The sequence below is a fragment of the Schistocerca serialis genome, chromosome 8 (assembly GCF_023864345.2).
Source record: "Schistocerca serialis cubense isolate TAMUIC-IGC-003099 chromosome 8, iqSchSeri2.2, whole genome shotgun sequence".
Classification (NCBI taxonomy): domain Eukaryota; kingdom Metazoa; phylum Arthropoda; class Insecta; order Orthoptera; family Acrididae; genus Schistocerca; species Schistocerca serialis.
The window spans coordinates 425,071,062-425,097,693 of NC_064645.1; positions in this window are offsets into that span (position 1 = coordinate 425,071,062).

Genomic DNA, 26,632 nt, shown 5'->3' on the forward strand with positions numbered 1-26,632 from the left:
GTACCTCAGCGTGTGCTCGTATACGTGGGTGTGACGAGATCGTTTTTTGAAAGCTAAAGCCATGTTGAAAACTTTTCAGTCTTCTGCAATAGCAGATTTGCTCATGTGTTATAAGTATGTGTGACTCTTATGTTCAGAATATTGGTTTTCCACAGTCCTGACAGTCTGGCTAGATCGCAAGACCTACTACAACGCACTGTACTTGTAAGAAGTAAATCAGTAACTTCAAATAGGATATCACGTAGAATCCAGATTGTGAAAGATTCGAAATTGTTTTAAATTGAATATTTTCAATAAAAGACTGGACATTAGCCAAAGTTGGAAACTATTAATGATGGACCGATATAGAGACTAAAATTTGAAACCGAATTGTGAGAAAAGAATTAACTTTCGTAAAATCAGTTAATGGACTCTGCAACTTGCATAATATCTTGGGCTGAAGTATACGTCATTATTTCCACCCAGATAGGAAAAGCTACTTCCTTACGACAATGTTAGGATGTGAAAATAGTACAATAAAACAGCTTTCAGTGTTACTACTGCTTTAATAACTTCTTTAATCCATCCAGTATTGTGTACTCAGTAAATAATTGTGTGCGACGGCATTGATTGTCCAAGGAACGCGGCGTGCATAAGTACTCTTTGCCGCATTAACAAATTATCGCTCTGTTGCGAACTATTAGGCTCTAGTAAACTGAAAAACTTTAGTGGAGATATTGGTGTGGTGCGTGTAATGAAGCTATGATTAATACCGGAAGAGGAACTGATATATCCCTACGTGTAGCTGTGTTTAAATATGCCGGGGAGCGCGTAATTGCTTGACTTGATCGAGATAAATAATACGCATTCGGTGGGATTTCAGCGCATCCCAAAAAGATTTTTTATATAACGTCAATATATTCAGCTCTACCGCTAGTTAGCCAGACTGCGACGTTAGAACATCTAATGCCACATGCCTCCAGAAACGTACTGACAAACTGGAGGATCCCTGATGCGCAGAATCAGTGACGTATTACGTTCCAAAGAGGGACAAACAAGCTGTTAAACAGGTGGTCATATTGTGTTGGCTAATCAGTATGCTGTCGTCGTATCACGTGAAGAGGCGGCTGGCTAGCTTAATTAGGTATGTGAATCAGGTCCACAGGTCACTAAAGATTGTCCACGCTTGCTGCAGGCCGTCGTACCTCGCCGTGTAGTGCCGACAGCATCTAGCAGTTGTTCATGAGTTCCTCTGTGATGGACACGGACGCTGTGTGTTAACTGTCCCAGGACACTGACAAAAGTGAGGCCGAGTGACCCGTTGGCTCCTATTTAAAAACTCTGTCCCAACAAGAAAGCAGCCGTTCATTAGAATAGGCGCTGTTTTCTGCTGCCACATTACAAGGCCGTTCCTTTCAAAAGCTACGCCTGTCCCACACGCGAGTTCTGAGAGAAGGCCCCATATCAGTTAGTTTGTCATACCCTGGCTGGTCCTAACTGCCATCTATCTTCCAGTAGGGTACTCCTGCGCACCTCACGTCCTTCTTCAAACCGAGGAATTTCTCTAACGGTTGCCGACATCTTGATGACCGCCAATAATTACAGTTTCAAAGGCATTGTCTTAAAATTAACCTGGCCCAAAACTACTCCCGTACAGAGGGAACAATCCCAAATAATTTCCGTCTCACTTTCCTCTCTGACAAGGGGAGGCCAGGACGTTTGGAACGCGGATTTACTGTAAACTTCGTACACTCGTAGTACTCCACGAGGACAACAAAATGTGTAAGCAGTAGCGCGTACTTCTCAGTCGTTACTGAGAAAATCCCAATATAATTTTGGTCGTCAAATATATATCTGTGCGTGGCCATTTCAACCATGAAGCGGCTGCAGCCGAGTGGTGCCGGCACGGTAGCTAAGCGTGGGAAACAGTTCCAGCACTTTTTGTGCTTATGTGTTTATATGATTGTTTTAATAAAGAAAAAAAGCGTGTTCGGTCAGAGCATTAGCTTCCCTTTCTAATAAAAAAACGGAGCGAACGGATGAATGAACAAACTGAATGGGTGACAACGGACATCCGCCCTGAACAAATTCAGCGAACTATACAGAACAAAATGTTCTTTTTTTTTAAAAAAAAAAAGTGGTTGGCGTTCAAGCCACTGGATCTAGTTCCGTTCGTCAGCTTTTTTTTTTGTTTGCAACACAGTCATTTTCTTTACTATTTATATTACAGTTGATATAATGGGAAAAATATGTGTAATCGGATGAACTTTTATTAAATTTACAATGTTATTTGGTAGTCTACTAATTTTTATCACAAATAATATAATATTCATAACTATCGACTAGTAAACCACCAAACGCATAAAGTGATACTGAAAATGTATGCTTGTCCGTGTCTTCAAAACTGTTCGTATATAATCGAAAGAGAACGAGAAATTGCTTCTCGGAAGACGCTATTAAAATAAACTCGATACTGCATAACCAATTATCAGCGCCGATTTTTAAGGAAATACTGCGTTATGCATGGTTTGCTTCCAAACTATCGTCTGAGAGAGAGGTTTCTGAAAATGTTAACGAGGTTTGTTTTTCCACGGAAAACGTCAAAAGACCTTGCGTATGCGGAAACATAGCATTTATTCAATGCAGCTGGTACCGTTTAACTTTATGTTTTCCATGTTTTTACGAAAAATACCATCCTGCAACTTGTACTCGTAATGTCGAAAGCGACGATTAATTGTAAATCTTTCGAAAGCCGTCTGTGCCGGTCTAAACTTGGAGGTAACAAGTCGTTTCGGGCTCCTTCCAGGTATAAGGGATTTCTCAAATCACTGACAAGCATACATTTTCAGTATCACTTTATACGTTTGGTCGTTTACTGGTCGATAGTTATGACTATTACATTATTTGTGATAGTAAAAATTAGTAGACTGCCAAATAACATTGTACATTTAATAAAAGTTTATCCAGTTGCATGTATTTTCCCCATTATATCAATTGAAATATAAATAATAAAGAAAAAGACTGTGTTGAAAATAAAAAAATAACTGACGAACGGAACTCGATCCAGCGATCCAGCGGCTTGAACGCTAACCACTTTTTTTTGTTAAAAAAAACGTTTTGTTCTGTAATGTTCGTTGAATTTGTTCAGGGCGGACGTCTGATGTCACCTGTTGAGTTTGTTCGATGATCCGTTCGCTCAGTTTTTCTTATTAAAAAGGGTAGCTGACGCTCTGACCGAACACGATGAACTACCGTGCCGGCACCACTCGGCTGCAACCGCTTCATGGTAAAAATGGCCACGCACAGGTATATATTTGACTTCCGAAATTATCTGTGGATTTTCTCAATAACGCTTGAGAAGTACGCGGTACTGCTTACACATTTTGTTGTCCTCATGGAGTACTACGAGTGTACGAAGTTTACAGTAAATCGGCGTTCCAAACCTCGTGGCTTCCCCTTGTGAGTCACACATAAAATGGGAGGCAGGGTTTTCTATTGCAATCTATAGCTTAATTCCCTAGTAAAACAAATATACAAATGACTTATGCGAATGCAGCCAGGTGACGTCGTCGACAACTGCCGATATTGCGACGGGTGCACGCTCTGTCATTTTCAAGGCATGCTGTTTTCTAAGCCTACTCACACTGGCAAGGTACGCTGTTTATCGTAGGAAACCTACTCACTTGTACTTACAGGCTGTTGTCATCGTACGGTTCAGCTTCATACCTTGTTTCATAGAGCCCACGTCATCCCGAGCCCTGAGAGTTTTCCAGCGGAGTTAGCCCATGTGCAGGTCACGTTACGTCAGAAGGATTATACGAGTGAAAAACAGTTCAGACGTTCGTTGTGCTGTCGACTAAGAGTGCACTGGATGAGTGATGATATACCGATATGGCACCAAAATCTAGGACCTCTTTGTCTTGCACAGGGAGCATTTCCAACAGACTTGGTCGTATTTAACGGAAATATGATGTGAAATGTGTTTACTGACCACAGTTTAAGATTAGGGTCCATAAAGGATTATGCTGGTTTGCGCAAGTTGGCTGTCTACGGTATTCCTTGCAATTGTGGCAAGTCGTATATTGGCCAGACTGTCAGGACTGTGAAGGACCAATATTCTGAACATAAGAGTAAAACATTCTTATAACGCATGAGCAAATCTGCAACTGCAGAAGACTGAAAAGTTTTCAACATGGCTGCGTGGTCAGCGACCGTTCACGAAGTAAAACTAAAGCAATAGCAGCCCTCGGTCGCAAAATAAGTCTTTTGACCTAAGTTTCGGCACTGCTGTAAGTTCCATCATCAGAAGTAAAACACTCAGAAGATTGACTTGGCACCGGTCATGCTATGGGATATAGCATCACGTATATTCTGACATATACTTCCAGCTATTGGGGTAGTGTTATTAAGGAAGTATTGAAATTAAATTAGGAAATAACCTTCTAAATAGAGACGGACTTTTTTGTTTAAATTCCACGTGGAATCCTGCTCCATCTTGTCAAAAAACAGAGGAACAGAGTTAATGCTATCTCACCCGTTAGTTATTAGTTTTCACTATCGACAACTTTTGACGTCGGTTATCTTTGGTTGTGTGAGGGCACTAGCACTTACAGTGGATGTGTGTGTGTGTGTGTGTGTGTGTGTGTGTGTGTGTGTGTGTGTGTGCATGCACCCTCACTATGTGAATGAGCATAAAACATAACAAAACAACAGGTTAGAACACACTAATAGTTTCGTCTATGATGATTTGTTGTGTCTGATTCTCCCACGTGTAAGCTTATTGACTTCTACAAATACAGCAAGGAGACAAAAAGCACTGTATCTCAAAGCTTTTGTGTCAAATCTGCGCCGAGTGAGGTGGTACACTTTGTAAGGTACTGAACCCGCACTAGAAACAAGCGAGGTTTAAATACCAGGCCGGCCATCCAGTTTTATGTCATCCTTTTTGGAAGAATACGACCAAACTTATTCCCCCTTACTGTCGTTTTCAAACTTGTAGCCACTATAATTACCTCATTCCCAATGAGATGCTAAATCTTGAGCACACTTCTTTGTTTCCTAAAATGATGAAACATAACCAACTGGATAAATAAAACATGAAAAACACAATCTTTGGCAAACAACTTACTTCGAATTTAAAACACACCCAGGAAAAATAAAAACTGGGACGAGCGATGGCATTAAAGTATCTTGCGAATGGAAGAAAAACATGTGCCTGGTTCACAACTGAAATGCGATTACCATAAACATTGGAAACTCCACCAGTCTGTTAAAATGAATGGCAAAACACCTGTACCATGCCTAAAAAATAAAACTCTTCAAAAATAAATCAAAATCAATATGTAGTATTATTAAACGACAAAGATATACATTCCCGAGCGACTGCAACTTCATTCGTCCTCATAGAGGCGGCTACTCGTCGAAGCACAGACTCCAAAAGAAACGAAAAGCATTCGTGCGCCGTCCTCACCCACGACTCTTCAACTAACACACACAGCTGACAGAGAACAGTTATAGATACATACAGGCGAACACATTTGATCAATTGCTTCCCAAATGTGTTCAACAAGATTTAAAGACATACCAACATTTAGTGTGTATAGCTCCTTCAAGTTTCAGTTTCCTCAATTAATTTGTGCTACTGCGTACGTAGAAGACCCATGGTTCCATTTGATATTTCGTTTCTATCGCAGCTGGTTGTTAAGTAAGCCAGAATACTTCGGTCTTTATCTCGCAGGCTGTATCGAATAGTGTTATTCTGCAATGGTGCTATCGCGATCAAGTTCAGTCTGTGCGCAACCCCTCAAATATGCTGTTCTTTTCTTTTTCAACTTTCTTATTACAACAACAAAAGCATTTCCAGTTCGGTAACCTCTTTCGCCAGCCAGGGAAACATCATCAAACCATCATTATGAAAAAAACGAGAAAACGAAGATTTATAGTAGAACCTACATGTCTGACAATTAAAATTGCAACACCAGGAGTGATAGCTACTTTAAACTAAAGGAAACTAAGCTCCGTCCGAACCCAACGGTACTGACCGACCACCGTGTCGTCAGCCTATAGGAGTCAGGGGATGCGGATATGGGGAGACGTGAGGTCAGAACACCGTGCTCGTATGTGCACAATGAAATTTTACAGTGACCAAGGGTACCGTTACCGAAGGAAAATAATACCAGTTAGTAGGAGGAAAGTGTACAACAGACCCTTCTGAAGGAATAATTTATTCTAAACCTAATATAAATACTGAAATAATTTTGAAATGAGTGGAGTATAGTGCAATCGTTCACCAACCACAAAGGAGGTAAAGGGTTCCACGTAACATTTCTAATACAAAAAAACTGGTTAGAAAAAAGGGATAATTAGACGGGCGACAGCCCACTAAAGCAATGAATATCTAGAATATTAAGAAAAGTAATGGCAATGGAAGGTTGTCACGTTTTTCTACAACACAGCAGTTCACGACCAAATAAATTAATCAGAAAGAACTGAGTCTGGAGTTACTAAGTCTGAGATAATGAATTTTTAAAGCAAAGTTAAATGAAGCTGCTCGTTAAATAGGTAACTGACTGTAACTGAAACTTCGCTATGAAAAAAAAATTAATTTCAGTAACCTCAACGTAACGTGCATAATTTGAAAAAAGGCAAGCAATTTACTTTTAATTATTGAAAGATAGAATTGAATTTACTTGAAGCAAATGAACAACTGATTTACTTTGAACATACGTACCAAACCAGCTGAAGTCACTCGCTAAGCAAAAAACAGAATTACTGAAATTGAGCACTCTCAATTTGTGCTGTAGAAGTAGTTATTTGTTTTGCCAGTGAAATTTTACGTTACTTTAATTGAGTGAAGTTAATACTCAAAATTGCAAATTAGTTAAGCCTCAGTTATGCAATACAAGAATGAACAGTTACAGAGGCAGCAAAATTTAGAGGAAACTAGTCATCAGCGAACAAACAAAACTGGCACGAAATAGCTAATCAATTTTTATATTTTTACGACACTCGGTGATGACATGGATAGGAAAGGGATACTGCATGGTAATAACGTCTGAGGACAATGACAACACAGGTTCCACCAGTTTTAACTATTGCAGGTAATTATTCAAGAAAGTTAGTCATTAAATTAATGCCTGTACAGTATTAGTTATACGAGGTTTGTCCGGAAAATACGTATAAAAGTTGAATAATAACTCTACTTTACAATTATTTAGGTATTACAATGTGGTCTCCTTCAAAGTATTCGCCCTGAGACGCGATACACTTCTGCCAACGCCGTTTCCACTGTTCATAACATTGCTCAATGTCTTCAGTTGTGATGTTGTTTAGTTGCCGTGTCGTTTCCGCCTTGATGGCTTCCACATCTCCCAAGTGCCGCCCCCGAAGCACCATTTTGCATTTCGGGAACATGAAGAAGTCAAACGGGGCTAAATCGGGTGAATAAGGCGGGTGGTCTGTCACGGTGATTGACCTTCGGGCCAAAAACTCGCGCACAACGGGCGATGTGTGAGCGGGCGTATTGTCATGATAAAGGATCCACCTGCCCCCTTTTGCCAACTCCGGTCGAACTCGGGCCACACGAGCTCTGAGTCGTGTCAGAACTTCAACGTAAAAATTTCCGTTCACTCTCTGGCCGGGAGGGACTAATTCCTTGTAAAAAATGCCCCTAGAATCAAAGAAAACAATCAACATTGTCTTCACATTGGACCTTGATTTTCGCGACTTTTCTGTTCTCGGTTCTCCTGCTAGTTTCCATTACTTGCTTTGAGATTTGAGCTCCAGGTCGAATTCGTAAAACCAGGACTCGTCTCCAGTGATGACTCGGTTGAGAAAGTCCCCTCGTTGCTCTGCTTCCAACCAATCCTCACAGCACTCAACCCTCTTTGCTTTCTGTTCTGGCGTCAAGAGCTTCGATACGATTTTCGCACACAATTTCCTCATTTCAAGTTTTGTGTCAGGATTTCGTGAACGATTGTTTTGGGGATTGACAGCTCGTCAGCAATCATTCTGACTGTCAATCTACGGTCTTTAAGAACACAAGCCCGAATTCGTTCAACATTTGCATCGAAACTCGATGTCGACGGGCGTCCTGGGCGAGGGTCATCGTTCACTTCTTCTCAGCCATCCCGGAACCTTTTTAACCACTTGTTCACAGTTGGTTCCTTCAGAGAATTGTCTCCGTAAACCTGTTTCAAACACTCAAAAATCTCACGGCCATTCTTGCCTAGCTTTGCAAGAAACTTGATGTTGACCCGCTGTTCCTCAATCAGAGAGAGCTCCATGCCGACGACAGGTGAAAAAGTGTGTCAACAAGCTGCCTCACACTCCCACCTTCACGCAGAGTGCTCTGATTCGAACTGAGCGTTGATGGGATTGATTAAAGCAGTAGTCCCACCTGGCGGTGACTGCAATTTGTAACATAAAGACAGTATTCAACTTTTATACGTATTTTCAGGACAAACCTCGTATTATGTTAACGGTCTTGTAATGTTGTAGCTGTGCCGACAATGAAGACTGTATTCGTCGACAGTGCTGAGCTGCTGCTGCTGTAGCTGTGCTGGTGGTTGAGAACCAGAAGTCGTCTCCACAGCCAAGGATAATTATGGAACAGGCAGTTGTTGGAACTGCAGCTTCTTCCGCCTGTCCAGTCGACCGTGCTCTCGATACTCGCTGATTAATAAACTAGGTCATTACTGCATACCACGTCTGCGAGAGCGCCTAACAAACACTTCCACACTGTCCGAAGTCTGTGGCTGCTCTGCTTACTCTCTGCTCGCAGGGTGACAGACTCTCCATACGCAATGATAAACAACGGCTCAGCTGCTGCCATTTCGTCGTCGCTATCGATACAGCGAATACTCTGTTCAAGAATCACAAGAGGAGGAGGGACACTTGGAAAAGGCCGGGTGATAGGGGAAGATTTCAGTTATATCACATCATGAACAGACAGAGATTCCGAAATCAGATACTGGATTGAAAAGCTTACCCACGAGCGGACATAGACTCACGTCACAATACAGTAGTGATGAAGAGTAGGCTGAAGTTTAAGACATTAGTCAGGAAGGGTCAATACGCATAGAAGTGGGATACGTAGGTACTAAGGAATTACGAGATACGATTGAAGTTCCCTAAGGCTCTAGATACAGCAATAAGGAATAGCTCAGTAGGCAGTACAGTTGAAGAGGAATGGATATCTCTAAAAAGGACCAGCACAGAAGTTGGAAAGGAAAACATAGGTAGAAAGAAGATAACTGCGAAGAAACCATGGGTAACAGAAGAAATACTTCAACTGATCGATGAAAGGAGGAAGTATAAAAATGTTCTGGGAAACTCGGGAACAGAGAGATACAAGTCGCTGAGGAATGAAATAAATAGGAAGTGCAGGGAAGCTAAGACGAAATGGCTGCAGGAAAAATGTGAAGACATCGAAAAAGCAATGATTGTTGCAAGGACAGACTCAGCATACAGGAAAGTCAAAACAACCTTCGGTGACATTAAAAGCAAGGGTTATAACATTAAGAGTGTAACGAGAATTCCACTGTTAAATGCAGAGGAGAGAGCGGATAGGTGGAAAGAATACACTGAAAGCCTATATGAGGGGGAATATTTGTCTGACGTGATACAAGAAGAAACAGGAGTCAATTTAGAAGAGACAGGGGAGCCAGTATTAGAATCAGAATTTAAAAGAGCTTTGGAGGACTTAAGATCAAATAAGGCAGAAGGGACAGATAACATTCCATCATAATTTCTGAAATCGTTGGGGGAAGTGGCAACAAAACGACTATTCACGTTGGTGTGTAGAATGCATGAGTCTGGCGACATACCATCTGACTTTCGGAAAAGCATCATCCACACAATTCCGAAGACGGAAAGAGCTGACAAGTTCGAAAATTACCGCACAATCAGCTTAATAGCTCATACATCCAAGTTCCTTACGAGAATAACATACAGAAGAATGGAAAAGAAATTGAGGATACGCTAGATGATCAGTTTGGCTTTAGGAAAGGTAAGGGCACGAGAGAGGCAAATCAAACGTTGCGGTTGATAATGGAAGCAAGACTAAAGAAAATTCAAGACACGTTCACAGGATTTGTCGACCTGGAAAAATCGTTCGACAATGTAAAATGGTGCAACATGTTCGAAATTCTGAAAAAAGTAGGGGTAAGCTATAGGAAGAGATGGGTCATATACAATATGTACAACAGTCAAGAGGGAATAACAAGAGTGGACGACCAAGAAAGAAGTGCTCGTATTAAAAAGGGTGTAAGACGAGGATGTAGCCTTTCGCCCCTACTGTTCAATCTGTACATCGAGGAAGCAATGATGGAAATAAAAGAAAGGTTCAGGAGTGGAATTAAAATTCAAGGTGAAAGGATATCAATGATACGATTCGCTGATGACTCTGCTATCCTGAGTGAAAGTGAGGAAAAATTACATGATCTGCTGAACGGAATGAACAGTCTAATGAGCGCAGAGTATGGATTGAGAGTAAATGGAAGAAAGACAAAGATAATGAGAAGTAGCAGCGAGAAAAACGTAACATCAGTATTGATGGTCACGAAGTAGATGAAGTTAAGGAATTCTGCTACCTAGGCAGCACAATAACCAATGACGGACGGATCAAGGAGGTCATCGAAAGCAGACTAGCAATGACAAAAAGGGCATTCCTGGCCAAGAGAAGCCTATCAGCCTTAACTTGAGGAAGAAATTCCTGAGAATGTATGTTTGGAGTACAGCATTGTATGGAAGTAAAACATGGAGTGTGAGAAAACCGGAACAGAAGAGAATCTAAGCATTTGAGATGTGGTGCTACAGACGAATGTTGAAAATTAAGTGGAGTGATAAGGTAAGAAATGGGGCGGTTCTGCGCAGAATCGGAGAGGAAATGAATATATGTATAACACTGTAAGGAGGACAGGATGACAGGATATCTGTTAAGACATGAGGGAATTACTTCCATGGCACTAGAGGGAGCTGTAGAGGGCAAAAACTGTAAAGGCATACAAAGATTGGAATACATCCAGCAAATAACTGAGGACGTGGGTTGCAAGTGCTACTCTGAGATGAAGAGGCTGGCACCGGAGAGGAATTCGTGGCGGGCCGCGTCAAACCAGACGACTGATGACCTAAAAAAAATCAATACATTTAAACAAAGTTCCTTAGACGATTAACCAGCAATTTACGATATTTACATTACAATTACAATCAATTATACACATTCATAAATAAGTACACTATTATGTCCATTACCTAATAAATATAATTTCTGTAATAAAGCTTACAAATTCAGAATTAGCAGTATATTATAGTTTATCACGATATTAAATGACGAAAAATTTTGAATGTTGCAGAAGGTATTTTATGTGCATCTTAGGAGTTACAGATGGTAAAAGTGTTGGACTGCAATACAGAAACAATGCTACAAATTCATGCTTGAACATAAATTCAGATGCTAGCCAAGTCTGCAGGTTGCCCTGTTGAATCTGACGGTACCTGTGAAAGTCCTGAATATGGACCGATGGCCTTTGTAGTCTGGTCCCTTCAATCCCCACAAACCAACCAAAGTCCTGAATAGGTTGCAAGTCGTGATCAGAAGAGTGTTCTGTGTAGTTTTGTGTGCTGAATGAATTCGAATGTGAGCAAATTGTTGGTGCTCATGTGGGGGGTGCTTCGTAAACAAGGGAGCAGAAATGTTTTGTGCTTCAAGAGGCACCGTATCAAAGATTTATACCGCATGCTGCGACAGCAGGAAAAGATCATCCGCTAAGCCGCAACGCGGACGGAATTGTGTGTTGAGAGATCGTGACAGACGGTCAGTGAAAAGGAGTGTAATGAAAAAGAAGAAGACACATCTTTAAAAGTCATTGGCGAATGTATATCGCACTGGCGAAGCCTTTCAGTACCAAAACCATACCATAATCAGGGAACTGCAGAGCGATCTGGAATTCCAAACCCACTAATCAATGATGCAAATGCTCGTAACAAGAGAACATGGTGCCGAAGCCATGAAACCAGGACGATGGAGCAACGGGAGAACGTCATGTGGTCGGATGAATCTTGTTTCACACTGAAACTTCCTGACAGATTAAAAATCTGTGCCGGACCGAGACTCGAACTCGGGACCTTTGCCTTTCGTGAGCAAGTGCTCTACCAACTGAACTACCCAAGCACGACTCACGCCCCGTCCTCACAGCTTCACTTCTGCCAGTACCCCGTCTCCTACCCTCCAAACTGTCTCGGTCCGGCACCCAGTTTTAATCTGCCACGAAGTTTCATATCAGCGCACACTCCGCTGCAGAGTGAAAATCTCACTCTTGTTTCACACTGTTTCCAACTTCTGGCCGAGTTTATGCCCCGAGAGTGAAACATGGGGGAGCTTCGATGATGATTTTGCCATCCATATCGTGGTATTCTACGTGCCCATGGGTAGTCTGCTAGGACCCATTACTGCCAAGGATTATGTACCCATTTTGGCTGATCAGATTCATCCCACTGTGCAACGTTTGTTCCCCAATGTTGATTCTGTGTTCCGAGACTAAAGGACCGCTGTTTACACAGCTTTCACCGTCCAGTACTGGTTTTGTGAGGACGAGGAGGAATTGTTTCATCTACGCTAGCCACAACACACACACCAAATCTCTACAGGATGTTTCCGTAAGAGCGTGCAAAAATGTAACAGGAAGCAGAGAACGCTTCACTTAACAATTTGAGGTAGGGAACCTGGGGTCGGAGAAGACAGCTTAAGGAGATATACACTACTGGCTATTAGAATTGCTACACCACAAAGATGACGTGCTACAGACGCGAAATTTAACCGACAGGAAGAAGATGCTGTGATATGCAAATGATTATCGTTTTGGAGCATTCACACAAGGTTGGCGCCGGTGGCGATACCTACAACGTGCTGACATGAGGAAAGTTTCCAACCGATTTCACATACACAAACAGCATTTGGCCGGCGTTGCCTCGTGAAACGTTGTTGTGATGCCCCGTGTAAGGAGGAGAAATGCGTACCATCACGTTTCCGACTTTGATAAAGGTCGGATTGTAGCCTATCGCGATTGCGGTTTGTCGTATCGCGACATTGCTGCTCGCGTTGGTCGAGATCCGAAGACTCTTAGCAGAATATGGAATCGGTGGGTTCAGGAGGATAACACGGAACGTCGTGCTGGATCCCAACGGCCTCGTATCACTAGCAGTCAAGATGACAGGCGTCTTGTCCGCATGGCCGTAACGGATCGTGCAGCCACGTCTCGATCCCTGAGTCAACAGATGGGGACGTTTGCAAGTCAACAACCATCTGCACGAACAGTTCCACGACGTTTACAGCAGCATGGACTATCAGCTCATCACAGACAGGAGCGGCTGCGATGGTGCACTCAACGACGAACCTGGGTAGACGAATGGCAAAACGTCATTTTTTTCGGATGAATCCAGGTTCTGTTTACAGCATCATGATGGTCGCAACCGTGTTTGGCGACATCGCGGTGAACGCACATTGGAAGCGTGTATTCGTCATCGCCATCCTGGCGTATCACCCGGCGTGATGGCATGGGGCGCCATTGGTTACACGTCTCGGTCACCTCTTGTTCGCATTGACGGCACTTTGAACAGTGGATGTTACATTTCAGATGTGTTACGACCCGTGGCTCTACCCTTCATTCGATCCCTGCGAAACACTACATTTCAGCAGGATAATGCACGACCGCATGTTGCAGGTCCTGTACGGGCCTTCTGGATACAGAAAATATTCGACTGCTGCCCTGGCCAGCACGTTCTCCAGATCTCTCACCAATTGAAAACGTCTGGTCAATTGTGGCCGAGCAGCTAACTCGTCACAATACGCCAGTCACTACTCTTGATGAACTGTGGTATCGTGTTGAAGCTGCATGGGCAGCTGTACCTGTACACGCCATCCAAGCTCTGTTTGACTCAATGGCCAGGCGTATCAAGGCCGTTATTACGGCCAGAGGTGGTTGTTCTGAGTACTGATTTCTCAGGATCTATGCACCCAAATTGCGTGGAAAAGTAATCACATTTCAGTTCTAGTGTAATATATGGGTCCAATGAATACCCGTTTATCATCTGCATTTCTTCTTGGTGTAGCAATTTTAATAGCCAGTAGTGTAGTAGTAAACTTGTCTACCACTTTGTCTAACATTACTGTTTTCCAGCTTATTTGCAACTAACGTGCGCACCAATTTACACGTACTGTGCTGTTCATTTACATGTACATTCTTTATTTCTTGCAAGGAAACAAGGAGGACAAGCCTGATTACTAGGCAGTCATGATGCAGTTTTTGTTTACTTTTCTTGTCCATAAGCGGCTGTGTTGTATCGTATTTACATTGTCCAATCAGAACGTGCTATGAATCGACGACAGACCCACTCATTACCCAGTGCTATTCAGAGGCGTACGGTACAATGCGATGGAGCAATATCGGTCTATTTGAAGAACTCCCTGACATGCACCTTGTGCATGGGGAAGTACGTTGCAATGGTCTCACTGCTGAAAGGCTGTACAGGGAACGATTTTCTAACAGGCATCATACTCACGATGCACTGTAGTTCCTTCTCTAGATTGTCGAACAGATGACAATATGGTAGTTATCGAAATAGACGACAGAGGGATAGAAAAACAATTAAAATCTCTCAAAAGAGGAAAGGCCGCTGCACCTGAAGGGATACTAGTTCGATTTTACACAGAGTACGCGAAGGAACTTGCCCCCTTTCTTGCAGCGGTGTACCGTAGGTCTCTAGAAGAGCGTAGCGTTCCAAAAGATTGGAAAAGGGCACAGGTCATCGCAGTTTTCAAGAAGGAACGTCCAACAGATGTGCAGAACTATAGACCTATATCTCTAACGTCGATCAGTTGTAGAGTTTTGGAACACGTATTGTTCGAGTATAATGACCTTTCTGGAGACTAGAAACCTACTCTGTAGGAATCAGCATGGGTTTCGAAAAAGACGATCGTGTGAAACCCAGCTCGCGCCATTCGTTCACGAGACTCAGAGGGCCATTGTCACGGATTCCCAGGTAGATGCCATGTTTCTTCACTTCCGCAAGGCGTTTGATACATTTCCCCACAGTCGTTTAATGAACAAAGAAAGACCATATGGACTATCAGATCAATTGTGTGATTGGACTGAAGAGTTCCTAAATAACAGAATCCAGCATGCCATTCTCAATGGAGAGAAGTCTTCCGAAGTAAGAGTGATTTCAGGTGTGCCGCAGGGGAGTGTCGTAGGACCGTTGCTATTCACAACATATATATAAATGACCTTGTGGATAACATCGGAAGTTCACTGAGGCTTCTTGCGGATGACGCCGTAGTATATCGAGAGGTTGTAACAATGGAAAATTGTTCTGAAATGCAGGAGGACCTGCAACGAATTGACGCATGGTGCATGGAATGGCAATTGAATCTCAATGTAGACAAGTGTAATGTGTTGCGAATACATAGAAAGAAAGATCCCCTATCATTTAGCTGCCATATAGCAGGCCAGCAACTGGAAGCAGTTAATTCCATAAATTATCTGGGAGTAGGCGTTAGGAGTGATTTAAAATGGAATGATCATATGAAATTAATCGTCGGTAAAGCAGATGCCAGACTGAGATTCATAGGAAGAATCCTAAGGAAATGCAGTCCGAAAACAAAGGAAGTAGGTTAGAGTACACTTGTTCGCCCACTGCTTGAATACTGCTCACCGATGTGGGATCCGTACCAGATAGGGTTGATAGAAGAGATAGAGAAGATCCAACGGAGAGCAGCGCGCTTCGTTACAGGATCATTTAGTAATCGCGAAAGCGTTACGGAGATGATAAACTCCAGCGGAAGCCTCTGCAAGAGAGATGCTCAGTAGCTCGGTACGGGCTTTTGTTGAAGTTTCGAGAACATACCTTCACGGAGGAGTCAAGCAGTATATTGCTCCCTCCTACGTATATTTCGAGAAGAGACCATGAGGATAAAATCAGAGAGATTAGAGCCCACACAGAGGCATACCGACAATCTTTCTTTCCATAAACAATACGAGACTGGAATAGAAGGGAGAACCGATAGAGATACTCAAGATATCCTCCGCCACACACCGCCAGGTGGCTTGCGGTGTATGAATGTAGATGTAGATGAGTGTTTATTTCTCTCGATCGACGAATGCAAGAGACTGGTTCAGTGGAAAGAAGAAACGAGGGACCTGGCGACATGGGGACCACTCGCAGACCCGATTTTGGATAGGAGGTGCTGGAAAGTGCTGCACCGGACCTCACTACAAGCTCTCGTCGTACTGCATGTGAAATGGGCGCTGCACATACTAGGGTCTGGCGAGTACTCGACGAACAACAATTACACCCATATCACCCGTGCAATGCTTGTGACTGGCTTTGCTCCAAGGGTCGCATTGTGTCAGTGGTTGCTCCAACAGTGGATTGATCGACCAGATTTTCTCCAAATTGTGCTGTTTACTGACGAGGCCTCATTTGATCTTGATGGTATTCCGAACAGCAGAGATAGCCGTGTGTGGGATGAGGAAAACCCTCACGCTGTAGTAGAGCCACACCTTTAAGTACGTTTTGCTGTGAATATCTCGGCCGGAATTGTAGGCGACAATCTCATTGGACCATATCTTCTACCTGTACTTGAGGTTCGTGCGAATATCTCTACCTGTGTTGTTGGAGACCGTACCCTTGGCAGTTCGTGAGAGGATGTGGCGGTGCACTACCACACTGGAGCTCGTATGTCCGCAACCATCTCAATGCTGTATTTCCTGGTCTCTGGATTGGAAGGGGCGGTCCTATTCCACGGCCTGCGAGGTCACCTAACCTGAATCTCCTCGATTATTTGCCATGGGGATATCTAAAGAGTCACTTGTATATGAGACCTCAGTCGATACGGAGATGGAATTAGTTGCCAGAATCGTAGCTGCCTGTGATGTGATTCGAAACGCACCAGGGTTATTTGTCAGGCTGCGTCAGAATCTTGTTCGCCGATGTCGTGCTTGAACTGAAATTGATGGCCGTCAGTTTCGGCACATTTTGTAAGACGCTGTACAAATGGTATGCTCATTGTGTCAGTGATGTTATTTTCTGTTAATTGTAATTAATGTAAATAAAAAAGTACGCATTAACGTGATTTTATTCCTGTTACCTCCTTAAGCTTGCTTCTCCGACCCCAGGTTCCCTACCTCAAATTGTTCAGTGTAGCATCCTCTATGTACTGTTAAATTTTTGCACGCTCTTACGAAAACGACCTGTATGTTATTGAGCCTTTGTGGCTTAATTTGGAGAGAATGGTGCGTTATCGCTGTTCGTCTACACCTCAGTTTGCCACTATTTTGTAGGAAGAATGGTATAAGATTCCCTTAAAAACCGTACAAGACCTTAAAAGCGGTGGCTCGTTTTTTTATTTTACAGGTTACTATTCCTTGCTGTAGGGGCTGTGATCTTTGATATTTTTTGTCTAAACCAGCAAGGCAAAACAGAGGCCACTACTTCCACCACATCAAGTGGATTTAGTGCTCACGTACTCACACTGAGACGTGAACACTTCCCAGTTTATCAATGGGGAATAGTTGAACATGATTACTACTGTTATCGGTGACATGCGTGCAATGGTCGTGCCAGGCGCGCAATATTGAACCTTTATACTATCGTTAGTGGCGCGAGACCTGCACGACCTTATAGCAACCGTTATAGATCCGCATTATTCTGTTACACTGTGGGTCAGTTCACGTAAGGAAGGAGAGAGAATGTAAAATTTACGGACTCATTTATTAAACAGTTGAGAATCGAACACTAATACAACCAAATGGGGATGGGGGGGAAGAAAGATTCAAGTTCAGCAGCGTGCCCTAACGTACGTTCATACCACGCCACGATAGCAGGAGAAAAGGAATTTTAATAACGATCGCCGTATTATCAAATAGAATCCCATTTAGTGAAGGAATGGGTTGCAGGAGTGCAACGACCACAACCAGAAGATGCTACTGTGCGTGAATCGCTCGGTAGCCTCCCGTACTAAAGCAATAAAACCCGCAAGACGCGTTACTATTCACAATGACCTATCAGGTTCCCGGGCGCGAATCTACAGTGCAGATCGGCGCTCATGATTACCGAACTTCATCTCCTGGAAGCGGCACCTCCGGTCTCCGGCACGGTCACACTAGAACTGACTACTGCCCCTTTGTCCACTATCCACCCGCGGAGGGCGGTTGGCGCCTGCCAGCGAAAAACAGGCGCTCACCTGAACTGGTCAATCATAGGGCCGGAATTTCACAGGGAGGCGACCTTGCGACGTTAAAATCGAGCGGAAATAGGAGTTACAAGGTTGGTAAGTCAGGTTGGGGAACTGAGAACTGGAGAAACTTTGGCCACTACTGAACTTTCAAACGACACCACGTGCTACCCAGGCGATCGGAAAGAGGATGGGAAACGGGAAGCCATCATGGCTGCTAGGAAGACTGCTGTCCTCGCCCATAAATAAAGAGAATTTCTAGCACCAAGCTCCTCTCACAGATCAGTGTGAAACAAGCTGTAAAAATCGTCAAATAAATCAGGCAACCCATAGAACTTATTAATTGTTGTTGTTGTGGTCTTCAGTCCTGAGACTGGTTTGATGCAGCTCTCCATGCTACTCTATCCTGTGCAAGCTTCTTCATCTCCCAGTACCTACTATAGCCTACATCCTTCTGAATCTGCTTAGTGTATTCATCTCTTGGTCTCCCTCTACGATTTTTACCCTCCACGCTGCCCTCCAGTACTAAATTGGTGATCCCTTGATGCCTCAGAACATGTCCTACCAACCGATCCCTTCTTCTAGTCCAGTTGTCCCACTAACTCCTCTTCTCCCCAATTCTATTCAATACCTCCTCATTAACACTTAACGTGTATCCACAGGACATGTGGCCTGTATTTGAAGAAGTGTCATGATGATCTCTCCATTGGCAAAAGATTCCGGAATAGTCCCCCATTCGGATCTCCGGGAGGGGACTGCCAAGGGGGAGGTTACCATGAGAAAAAGATTGAATAATCAACGAAAGGATAACGTTCTACGAGTCGGGGCGTGGAATGTCAGAAGCTTGAACGTGGTAGGGAAACTAGAATATCTGAATTGGAAATGCAAAGGCTCAATCTAGATATAGTAGGGGTCAGTGAAGTGAAGTGGAAGGAAGACAAGGATTTCTGGTCAGATGAGTATCGGGTAATATCAACAGCAGCAGGAAATGGTATTACAGGTGTAGGATTCGTTATGAATAGGAAGGTAGGGCAGAGCGTGTGTTACTGTGAACAGTTCAGTGACCGGGTTGTTCTACTCAGAATCGACAGCAGACCAACACCGACAACGATAGTTCAGGTATACATGCCGACGTCGCAAGCTGAAGATGAACAGATAGAGAAAGTGTATGAGGATATTGAAAGGGTAATGCAGTATGTAAAGGGGGACGAAAATCTAATAGTCATGGGCGACTGGAATGCAGTTGTAGGGGAAGGAGTAGAAGAAAAGGTTACAGGAGAATATGGGCTTGGGACAAGGAATGAAAGAGGAGAAACACTAATTGAGTTCTGTAACAAGTTTCAGCTAGTAATAGCGAATACACTGTTCAAGAATCACCAGAGGAGGAGGTATACTTGAAAAGGCCGGGAGATACGGGAAGATTTCAATTAGATTGCATCATGGTCAGACAGAGATTCCGAAATCAGATACTGGATTGTAAGGTGTAACCAGGAGCAGATATAGACTCAGATCACAATATAGTAGCGATGAAGAGTAGGCTGAGGTTCAAGACATTAGTCAGGAAGAATCAATACGCAAAGAAGTGGGATACGGAAGTACTAAGGAATTACGAGATACGTTTGAAGTTCTCTAACGCTATAGATAAAGCAATAAGGAATAGCGCAGTAGGCAGTACAGTTGAAGAGGAATGGACATCTCTAAAAAGAGCCATCACAGAAGTTGGGAAGGAAAACATAGGTACAAAGAAGGTAGCTGCGAAGAAACCATGGGTAACAGAAGAAATACTTCAGTTGATTGATGAAAGGAGGAAGTACAAACATGTTCCGGGTAAATCAGGAATACAAGTCGCTGAGGAATGAAATAAATAGGAAGTGCAGGGAAGCTAAGACGAAATGGCTGCAGGAAAAATGTGAAGACATCGAAAAAGATATGATTGTCGGAAGGACAGTTTCAGCATACAGGAAAGTCAAAACAACCATTGGTAACATTAAAAGCAACGGCGGTAACATTAAGAGTGCAACGGGAATTCCACTGTTAAATGCAGAGGAGAGAGCAGATAGGTGGAAAGAATACATTGAAAGCCTCTATGAGGGTGAAGATTAGTCTGATGTGATAGAAGAAGAAACAGGAGTCGATTTAGAAGAGATAGGGGAACCAGTATTAGAATCGGAATTTAAAAGAGCTTTGGAGGACTTACGGTCAAATAAGGCAGAAGGGATGGATAACATTCCATCAGAATTTCTAAAATCATTGGGGGAAGTGGCAACAAAACGACTATTCACGTTGGTGTGTAGAATATATGAGTCTGCCGATATACCATCTGACTTTCGGAAAAGCATCATCCACACAATTCCGAAGCCAGCAAGAGCTGACAAGTGCGAGGATTATCACACAATCAGCTTAACAGGTCATGCATCGAAGCTGATTACAAGAATAATATACAGAAGAATGGAAAAGACAATTGAGAATGCGCTAGGTGACGATCAGTTTGGCTTTAGGAAAAGTAAAGGGACGAGAGAGGCTTTTGTTGATGTTCATCTTATACCCTCCTTTCAAGACACTGTCCATTCCGCTCAACTGCTCTTGCAAGTCCTTTGCTGTCTCTGACAGAATTACAATGTCATCGGCAAACCTAAGAGTTTTTATTTCTTCTCCATGGATTTTAATGCCTACTCCGAACTTTTCTTTCGTTTCCTTTACTGCTTGCTCAATGTACTTGAAATATTACATAATTATTTACAAAATATGTTTTAATACATTTATTCCACCTACGTCAAAGAGGTTATTTTAAACAGATAAATTACACTTAACAAAAGCTTACTCGCGTTATAGTATTTGATTAATTTTTCAAAATTATTATGGAACAAAGAATTTTAAAATATACAGCGTAATGGCAGTATTTTATTTGCAATAGCATTACAGATTCCCTTGAGAACCGTACAAGAACTGTTTTATTCATTCCGAGACGACTGGAAGCTGGAATGGCAACAGGTTTCCTACGCCGTATTGGGCATAACAATGCGCCGTGTTGTTGTTTTGGTGTTGTCATATTTTCGTCCAACCCCCGTAAAAGAACTGCTCTGACGGCATGTTGTACACTGTCCCCAACGGTATTTGTACGAGTGGCACACTGTGGTGTCTATTACCGTGGCAACGTGTGACGCGTCCCGCAGATTGTATCGAGTTGTGGTAACCGTGACAGCGACGGAGAACGGCCATCCGTCCACGAGCGACGTCAACATCCGGCGGTGTGCACGCGCCGCCGGTGCAGCGCTTTTTCGCGCAGCGATCCCGCCGCATAAGCTGCGGCCCCTGGCTTATTAATGAGCAATCACTCAGAACGGGCGCCTTCCGCGGCGCGCCGTGGGCAGGTGCATAATGCAGCGCTTGCAGTGCGTAAAGCCCCGGCCTTTGTGTTCTGTATTAGCCAACAACGCCGCGCCGCTGCATTCGAGCTCAGCCCGCCGCCCTCCCTTCCCATCCCCGACTACGGCTTTGCATGCGTGCGGCGCAACGGGATTAATAGCGTAGAAAATGCATGAAACGATATGTCCCCTCGCACGAACTGGCGAAAGAAAGATAAACGTTAGCGGTGCCTCTGAAGGAATAAATTATTCTGGCCGGGCCACATTATTAATGTTGCGGTACGCGTTTCGAAAATGATGCCCCAGAAAGGCGACACTGCCGCGACGTCTCATTGACCGACGACCAGAAACAGTGCAGTTCGCTTTTAGCAGGTGAACTAACGGATCGTTAGGAAGTCTTAACTGGAAATAAGGTGACCAGAAAAAATGTTAGTCTTCTCCCAGTTAAAAGAGTATGCTGTGTTGTAGTGGTACCAGGTGTGTTTTTACTAGCCGGTTGAATTGAAACAGCTTAGTAAGTTGGGTCCACGTGGGGACATGGCAAAACTGCAGGAAGGGACAATAGTAAGTCTGCAGGCTTTCGTGGCCGTTGTCACTGAAGTAAAATCTTCTGGGTTATTAGGCCGCGTCATGTTTCTTCTAAAATGTTCGATGTTTCGGCCCCTCTGCTGGAATCTTCCTCAGGATCTTTTGGTGTCCACTACTACTAGAACACTGTCCGAGACGAGTGTCGCGTCCACTTACAAAGGGGGAATTTTCTGGCGTTCGTGCTGGAGAAGTGATAGTATTGGTTAAAATACATGTAGCTACCAGTGGTGGGCCTTAGTCATAGGCTAATACAGAAGAAGGAGCGTTGGTAACTCATCTCCTGTGGATACCATTGGCGGTCATCGTCATTGGATAGAAAGGCACTGTTCCACACTTATGCTGGAGAAGGGTTATTGGTTGAAATGCCTTCTACCGCTATTGGTTGGTCGTCATCAGTGGCTAGATTCGAACCGGACAGTGCAAGAGGGGGGGGGGGGGGGGGGGGGGAATGTTTACCCCACTATCAAGGAAGTAAATACGCGGCCGCGGTGTATGAGCGGCATAAGCAACTCGCTGCAAGTCACCTCGGCGGACAATAATATTTTGGGTAAACATTCCCCCTCTCTTGCTCGGTCCGTTTCGAATCTAGCCACTGATGTCGACCAACCAATAGGGGTAGAAGGCATTTCAACCAATAACCCTTCTCCAGCATAAGTGTGGAACAGTGCCTTTCTATCCAATGACGATGACCGCCATTGGTGTCCACAGGAGATGAGCTACCAACGCCCCTTCTTCTGTATTAGCCTATAACTATGGCCCACCAATGGTAGCCACATGTATTTTAACCAATACTGTCACTTCTCCAGCACGAACGCCAGAAAATTCCCCCTTTGTAAGTGGACGCGACACTCGTCTCGGACAGTGTTCTAGTAGTAGTGGACACCAAAAGATCCTGAGGAAGATCCTATCAGAGGGGTCAAAACGTCGAACATTTTAGAAGAAACATGACGCGGCCTAATAACCCAGAAGATTTTAACTTTAGGGACAATAGTGTTTGGACGTTGTAACACGCGCGGGAGTACGAGTGGGTGGGGTACTTTATACTGACTTCTCGTTTCGTGACCGTGCGCCCTGTCCACAGTCATGTACCTGTTAATCCCGCGGCGGTCGCATTGTCCTGCTCCACACTGCTGTTGGCTTGCCTGAAATTATCTATCGAGATATGCAAGCGGGTTTAGGGGAGCCACTCAACGTTAAAACACAACTGTGTCCTATGTCTGGTATGAACATCTACAGGCTGAAAAGTATTTAAACCGACAAACTCTGGGAGGTTGTAGGGGACATCAAAACAAATATTTTTCCCTAATGTCATATTTTCCTATGAGGAGTATTTAAACCGGTAGAGAAAGATTTCTCTGGCGGCAAATTATTTAAACCAACAAACACTTTTCCATTTTTTTATGACCAAGAGACAACACATTAACACAACTCAATTTCAATTACAGTAGATTTTCAAAAATTCCTCCATTGACACGTAAACAAAGGTTACACCGTCGGATCATGTTCTGTCTGACACGGGCAAAAACCCCAGGAGCATCCTGAATTGTTCCTGCTGCTGCTACTATCCGAGCAACCAGATCCTCTTCTGATGCAACAGGGGTTGCATAAACAAGGTTGTGCATCTCCCCCCACACAAAAAATCCAGAGGGGACATATCTGGGAATCGAGCAGGCCATGGTACAGGACCACCTCTGCCAATCCACGTTTCTGGGTACCGTCGGTCCAAGAATCGACGCACATGACGACTGAAATGTGCCGGCGCCCCGTCGCGTTGGAACCACATGCTTTGTCTTGTAGGGAGCGGGACGTCTTCCAGCAATTCTGGCAATGCTCTGGCGAGAAAATTGTAATAGTGCTTGCCATTTAATGGCCTAAGTAGCAGATACTGCACAATTAAACAGTCCCCAACAACACCGACCCACACATTAACGAAGAACCGCGCTTGATGACCGCTAGTAACTGTGGCATGTGGGTTATCCTCACTCCAAACATGCGAATTGTGCATGTTGAAGACTCCATCACGTCCGAACGTTGCTTCATCGGTAACAGAGGATGGAAATGTAGGATGCATTTCACACTGTTCCAGGTACCACTGCGAAATCTGTGCTCTGGGTGGATAATCACCTGGTTGTAGACACGCTGTAAGTGAAATGGACGTAACAGTTGCTCTCGAAGGACTGTTCTTACGTTCGTCTGATTAGTCCACATGTTACGTGCTGATTGAAGGATCCCTCTCCACATGCTGCATGACAGCTTCCTAAAATTGGAGCGTTCTTATCGACGGCGTCCCTGTCCAGGTAATCTGCTAAACGACCCGGTCTCACGCAGACGTTGGTACACAGTAGCAAAGGTCGTATGATGCGGGATACGGCGATTAGGATATTGTTGTTGATAAACCGGCTGTGCAGCTCGTCCGTTGTGGTACGCTACGTAGTACGCACCAACCATATCAGTGCATTCACTCCAGGTGTATCGCTCCATTAGTAAACAGAGACAACGCACTACTACACTGGTGGACAGCAGTTGCCTACAACTGAAGAGCGTAATACGCCCTCTAACAACTAAAGATCGTAATACGACCTCTAACAACTGAAGATCGTAATACGGCCTCCACCGGTTTAAATAATCCTCATAGGAAAAAATGACATTAGGGAAAAGTATTTGTTTTTATGTCCCCTACAACCTCCCAGAGTTTGTCGGTTTAAATACTTTTCACCCTGTATATTCTGAGACGATATGGAAACCACGGGTTGCACTGTTTACACTCTAAATCGTAAATGTTTATCCCAGTTAACAATCTTGACGATTAACAGTCCAAAATATCATTCTGACGAGCATACGCGTAACCGACACGACGCGGATGATTGTTGATGATGCGGAAGCCGAATGATCGAACGGAAGTTCTTACGCCCGTCACACATACAGATATCTGGTAATAGTCCACCTTGTCACTAGTAATGATATAACACTGTTCGCAAAGTTAGTATTCCAGTTCTCAGTTCTCACTTGTACGAGCGTGCGCGTAACCGTTGCGGCGCGGCTGATTGTTGATAATGCGGAAACGCGATGATCAAACGCACGTCCTCACGCTCGCTACAAGACACTGGCACTTGACTGCACTCTTTTATGGTAACTAATTTTTACTGATTCACATTGGTTCATTCTGGGAGGCCGAACACGGCGCGGATGATCGATGCTGTGCGACACGCAACGAGAGGATACATAAATACGTTATCGGCGGCACTGCTCATTTTTAATTACATGTTGATGCACTTTCCTCTGAATCACTTCCATATTTAGTCACTTTGCTGTAATAGCACTTGTAGCAACACTTCAACCTGAATACTAATAACGCTTCTTACATGCAGAACAACACACTACACAACATAACAGTTTCGTGTCCCGTGCTCGACTCTCTAGACGCTGTTGTCCACAAAGATACTCCACAACTAAACTAGCGATATGGCAGTACACTTACAACGTATACATGGTCACTCCTTGAATGAAGCTGCCCGATATGTTGGTGTATGAAGGAAGGGTGACCAGCGACTATACAAGAAATGGTATATCACTTCCAGCCATTCAACGTGGAGTATGGACATCATCATCATAATCATCATCATCATCATCACTGGTGTTCTGCCCAAAGGCACGTTTTCACGTGGTAATTCTCGACGCTCTGCTGTCTTCTGCCATTGTCTTCAGTTCCGCTTAATTTCCGCTCTCCTTTATGTCGTCTGTCATATCTCCTTATTCCTCTCAGTCTCCTCCCACAAACTAGTCCTAAGCGTCTGTTAACAAGGACTCCCGTATCACCAAACGTTCCCTCCTGTAATTCTTCCTTTCTCTTATAACCTGCAGCAGCCTTCTCTTCTCCCCAACATTTTCCAGCATCCTTTGTTACTTACCCTTTCCATCCAGCTGAAAGCTCTCTTCTCCGCCACGTCTACATCTCAAATTTTTGTAGCTATTTTTCATCCTCTTGTCTCAGTGTCCATGTTTCGTTTTTACTCCACAGAGTGTCACACTCCGGACCTTTATCTAGTTTACCGCATACGAGGGCAAATCAGAAAGTCTTTGCCCGTACTTCTTATTAGCCAATGTAAGGTACATACAGGTAATGACAAATATGCATCCTATTCTACACACAGTACCTTACACTACTTTTCCACATAGCCCGCACACCGGTTCATACATGTATAACGTAGCAGCACTAAATTTGAGATGCCTCTGTCGTAGAATTCGTCTGCCTGACTATGGAACCACCGTCAGACTGCCATCTTGAATTCATCGTTACTCGTGAATCGCTGTCCTGCCAGTAGCTTGTTCATCTATCCGAAAACGTGGAAATCACTAGGGGCGAAGTCTGGATTGTATTGTGGGTGGTCCAGAGTCTTCCAGTAACATGCCAGCCGTTTTTCGGCTGTTCTGATTGTCACAAGTGGTCTCGCATTCTCGTGGAGCAAAA